The sequence below is a fragment of the Lepidochelys kempii genome, chromosome 9, assembly GCF_965140285.1.
Source record: "Lepidochelys kempii isolate rLepKem1 chromosome 9, rLepKem1.hap1, whole genome shotgun sequence".
NCBI lineage: Eukaryota > Metazoa > Chordata > Testudines > Cheloniidae > Lepidochelys > Lepidochelys kempii.
Window position 1 is genome coordinate 10,094,407 of NC_136388.1, and position 6,000 is coordinate 10,100,406.

The window sequence follows — 6,000 nt, forward strand, 5'->3', positions numbered from 1 at the left end:
TATCCCTCTTGTATCCAACCACCTCACAAAGCCACTCTGTGCTTCAGTTTATCCACCTGTAAAATGGACATATGAATACCTTCCTGACAGGCTACAGTGAGGCTTAATTCATTAACGTTTGTACAGCACTGTAGCACTTGGATGAAAGAAGTCATGCAAGCGCAAAGCATTATTAATACGCTAATTGAATAAAAATGTGTGTTGATAACACTTTAGGAAGGAAATACGTGACTATTAATGACAAGCAACTGGAAATAAAGCAGGAACTCTGCCCTTATTTAGAGTAACCTAGATGCATAGACAACTTAAAACAGGTGCTCTGTCCTCAGTTTTAGGCAATCCAGGCTCCATAATTGACTTGAGAAGAGCTACTCCAGGCTACTGTGTAATTGCAGAAGTATTCTCTCTTCTGGCTCCCAGTCTCCTCATCATGTTCTAACTCACTGCTCTTTACGCTAAAGCCTTTGTTGATGAGAGGCCGGAAGCAGTAAGTACAAATAAAGCAATTAGCAGGTGGGGGGAAGGCTACCACTGCTTAAGGCTAAAGTACGCAGTCTTTATTGGGACACTAAGTAAATGGAAGTCTAGAGCTTGGAAGACAAGGAAGAAACACAGCAATAATCCAGAAAAATAGATGAAGGAAATACATTGCAAACACACTCTCTCTAACACTGTATTCAGAAAAGATTGGCTCCAAGGGTATATTGGTAAATAGCTTGAATCCCAGATTTGTTTGTTTCATTTTACAGGATTATATTTTGATGGGGAATTTCCCTGAGATTTTTTAAAAAAGAAAAATCCTATATTGTCCTCTTTCTTGTTTACATTTTTAACAACAACAAAAGCTGTAATTTTTGTAGGGCTAACAATATTTGGTGCTAGACTGCTGCAGAACCAGCCAGCAGAGGGAGCCAAGGTTATGAACAAACCTTTGTTCTTGCGGCTCTGCTGACACATACCCTGGCAGAAGGAAGAAGAGCCATCTTGGCTGGTACTTCTTGAGAAACACTGACTAATATTAATGTATATGACAGAAAACAGACAAAAATACCCCAAATAACACATGGTCTTTCCAGGCTTCTAATACTAGATTACAAATAATGGTGATCAAAAGAGAAAAACAAGGTTATTGTGCTTTCCCTTTGGGATTGTCTTCATTGCTGCTGGACAAGTTGGTTTAAACTATGAAGTATTCCTGGGATCTGTTCCTAAGCTGCTTTTACTTTAATTAGAGATACTCATGAACAAAAGTCCTGGATTTTAACACTCAGAAATGTTGGACACAGAGACTATGTCAGAACCTGAACGAGGATCAGGATTAGGATTTCAGGGCCCTATAATGAATGAAAACAGGGTCTCAGAAGAAACCCAAACTTTTCGCAAGGGGATGTTTCTGGAATCTAAACTCTGACTCCACTCAAAAGGTCAGAGCTGCTCCCTATCTCTAAAATAGACCAAATCAAAATGCCAGATGCAAACATGGCCAGACTTTTAGATGATTTAAAATCCAGATCCAGATATGAGCTGTGCAGGGTTGGGCCATCTGTACATGTAAACGCTTTCTGCCTCAGTTTACTCATTTGTAAAATGCGGCTGAGGCTTAACTCAATCATGTTTGCAAAGCACTGAGATTCTCACAGGAAAGGTACTATAGAAATACAGTATATTTTTTAATGCTAGAATCAACACCATTCCCAGTAGATCCACCAGTATTATTTCCAGTAGATATAATTTCTAGTCTCAGTAGATAGCTGAAAAACTGTAAATCATGTATAGAAGAATCATACGTTTATAAACATTGGCCAAGGAGTGAAAGGAAATAAGAATAAATCATTTTTAGAGCTGACTGAAGACTATTTTATTTCCCCATAAAATTTTTTCATTTGAAATTTTCCACTCAAAATTGTTTGCTGTTCATGGGAAATTTTGAATAAGAATATTCTGGTTTTGTTTCAGTTCAAATCAAAATGTTTATTTGACTTCAAATACAAAATTTCATTGCAGTGTTTGAAACCTGAAAAATGTAGGGTTTCGATTTTCAGTTTGTGTATTTTTGATTTTCTTCTCCATTATCTTTCATTTCCTATTTCCTGGAAAAAGGAGAAAAAATGGTAAAAAACCAGAGACAAGGTGGGAAAACCCCACTTTCACTTGTTTACTTTTTTCAAGTGCAAAAGTGTAAAAAATAGATTTAAAAAGTTTAAAAAGTGAGAGTTTGCTCTTTAATACCTTTCTAGTTGAAAAACGTGAAACAGTAGAGGAAATGTTCTTCCCCTTTACCACACTTTTAAAAATCTTTTTTCTAACTTTTCCCAAGTGAGTCAAAAATAAAAACAAGGTTTTCTGCACTTTGTCTCAGTGTTTTCCCCTCCCCTCACTCCTTTTCTTCCAGTGGAAAAAATAACAAGGAGTAGAAAGGGAGGGTGGGGGTGTCAAAAAAACCTCAATATCAAAAAAGTCTGTTTTCAAAAAGTGAATGAAAAATGGAATTTGAACTGAACTAAAACAAAAATATTCATTTTGTATCATTTTGAAACTTCTCACTGAAAAAAATCAAAATTTGTTGACGATGACATCATCCTGTGAAAACTCCTGTTTTTGATGAAATCTGATTTTTGGTAGGAAGATGTTTTGATCAAAAAAATGCAATTGGGTCTAATCATTGTTGATCTTAATGCTGTATTAAGAGACACAATATGTCTTACTGTGGACTGTTACTATCAATTTGACCATAACTATATATAGCTCCACAATCACAAATTAGTTCCTTACTACTGACTTTAATTTTTGCCTACATTACTTTGAACCTCTTTTCCCCAGTGTGCAGATACCAACTTCTTAGTTATGCACCCAAAAGGCCTCTCAGCCATGAATTAGTAATGGAACGGACAAATTTAAAGAGCCCCTTCACTTCTTTTCTTTAAAGAACAAAGTATCTGGTCTGGAGAGAAACACACTGGACATTTAACAAGAAAAATCTTATAGAAGTTACCTATGAGATTAACATTTTGATCATAATCTGGAGATGCACTATTCTATGAGATTTGTTACAGTATGCACTCAGCTGCCATTGGATGGATACCACAGTATCCATTTGTGCTATCCTGACTGAATGGGCATGAAGATAAAACTACATTTCACTCCTAGTTGTTGTCTCTCCAGATCGGAATTGAGGCAGATTATTAATACCTAGCTCTTCGAAGGTGCTTTTCATCAGTAGAGCTCCAAGTACTTTACAAAGGAGGTCAGTATCACTATCCCCATTTTACAGAAGGAGAAACTGAGACAAAGAGAGCTGTGAAGTGACTTGCCCAAGGTCGCCCAGCAAGGAACTGACAGAGCAGGATTCCCAGTCAAATGCTCTCTCCACTAGGCCACATAGTGCAGCAGTGTTGGAAGACTGGAACTTCTGCTATGCTTGTTCTGTGGATAAACAGAGGAATTCATTTCCCTGGCCGTCAGTTGGGCAGCTTCCATCAGCACTAAATTAACTAATTTTCTTTAAAGAAATGAAGACAAAACACTGATCAAGAGTACTATGTGCCCAAATACCATATGAAGCGAGAGGGTTTTAGAGTAACGTCTCTAGCCATTACATGAATCCTCAGTCCACCCTGTAAACCCCGATTAAAGTCAAAGGGAGTTTCACATGTGACACTTAGGGGATGTCTACACTAGCACTTATTCTGGCAAAACTTTTGTTGCTCGGGGTGTGAAAAAACATGCCCTGAGCAACATAAGTTTTGCTGGCATAAGCGCTTGTGTGCACAGTGCTACGTCAGTGGGAGACGCTCTCCCGCCGACATGGCTACCACTGCTCACGGAGCTGGTTTTATTATGTCGACCAGAGAGCTCTTTCCTGTGGGCATTACATGGCTACACGAGCGATCTTGCAGCACTACAGCTGTGCTGCTGTAAGCTTGTAAGTGCAGACATAACCTTAGAGACCGGCCACACACGTCAAATAACAAAGAGCAAATCCATGAAGGCGTCGTTTGAAGACAAGAGGCTGTGACCAATGTATAGACTGAAATATGTTTGTGAAAAGCGTGCATGGAATGATTTGAATAATGAAGAAATTTGGAAAAATCAAAGTCTATCTGCAGATAATTAAAACAGAAAAAAAGGCAGAATTGGTTGGAGACGTCACTATGAATAGCGTAACAAGCTCTGAGCTATATAAAGAGAATGATCCCATTGTACATAACCTAAACATTCAATATTTATGCAGCACTAGTAGACTGGAAAGCGTGAAATGATCACTAACTATTCAGACAAGTCCCTTCGGGTAGTGTTCTGTTGAAAGTAGATTTGTTACAATGTAACAAACACAAAAATCTACACAGCCAGTCTGATGGATCTGCACTCCTCGTTCAGGACTCAATCTTACACGGTGCTGAGTCCCTGTGAGAGGGGATGAGTTTGGATCAGGCCATATTTATCAGGTCAGGGTATGTCTATACCACAAGTGATACAGTGGCACGGCTGCAGCTACATTACTATAACGTTATAATGTAGACATTTTTGAAGGAAGCGTTTTTTTTTTAGTTGCTATAGTAAATCTGTCCCCTCAAAGGGCAGGAGCTAGACTGATGGTAGAATTCTTCCATCAACACAGCTGCATCTGCAGTATGGGTTAGGTCAACTTAACTACATTGTACAGGGCACAAAGTTTTTCATAACCCTGATCAACATTACTAGGTTGACCTCCGTTTTAGGTGTAGACCAGGCCTCAGTGATAGGTGACCTTGCTGTCACTGCAATGCAATGAAAATAAAATTAATCCTATTGAACGTCCTAGGTAGTCTAAAACTCTCAAACAATGGCAAAACCAGAGATTTCACTTTCCTCCCTGCACTGAGATAAGGATCCATGTATTGACTTAGTGAAATCATAACTGTGCATTTGCAGATGAGCTATGTTATTTGTTCTGCACTACACACAAAATCATACCTTCTAGCTCCTAAGAGAAAAGGTCAGAAAACCCAGTAGACACAAGATCAAAACTCCTTTAAAACAGCCTGTAGTATTTGTTGGCATTATTTTCACATTGCTCAAGTGCCTACCTGATGTCATAGCCACATCATTGACTAGGATCATATGGATAACATCTGACATGGCTGATGGCAGGGAATGATCATATGACTGAGAAAGGCAATTTGGGCTTCTAGAAAAACCTTTGATTAGGGTTAGAGCTAGGGAAAACATTTGGTTCACAAGTTTCAGAGTGGTAGACTAACACATTTATTTGGGCATAAGCTTTCGTGGGCTAAAACCCACTTCATCAGATGCATGGAGTGGAAAATACAGTAGGAAGATATATATATATATATATACAAAGAACATGAAAAGATGGGGGTTGCCTTACCAACTCTAACGAGACAAATCAATTAAAGTGGGCTATTATCAGCAGGAGGAAAGATCACTTTTGTAGTGGTAATCAGGATGGCCTATTTCAAACAGTTGACAAGAAGGTGTGAGTAACAGTAGGGGGGAAAATTAGCATGGGGAAATAGCTTTTAGTTTGTGTAATGACCCATGCACTCCCACTTTAGGCCACTTTATTCAGACCTAATTTGATGGTGTCCAGTTTGCAAATTAATTCCAGTTCTGCAGTTTCTGGACCATCTGAGATATTTATGGTGGATGGTACCTAGTATATTATCATACCCTCAGAGTTTGTCTACGTATGAAAGTCAGTCCAGAATAAAATTGGATGTGAATTTAAAGTGGATTAACTATTCCTCATTAACGTCATGTGGGGTTGCTCTTATTTCAAGTGGATTAAGCTAATTAGAACAAGGCATTCTTATTCCAAAATAAGAACATTCACACAAGCAGTTAATCAGGTATAGCTATTCTGGAATACCTCTCCGTGGAGACAAGCCCTCAGCGATTGGTCAGGACAACAAAGTGGGCGGGAGAACCCAATCTCCAGAGAAGGTCATGCTTCACCAAGAAATTTGGCTCATCCTTAGTTAGCACAATTGACCCTGATAG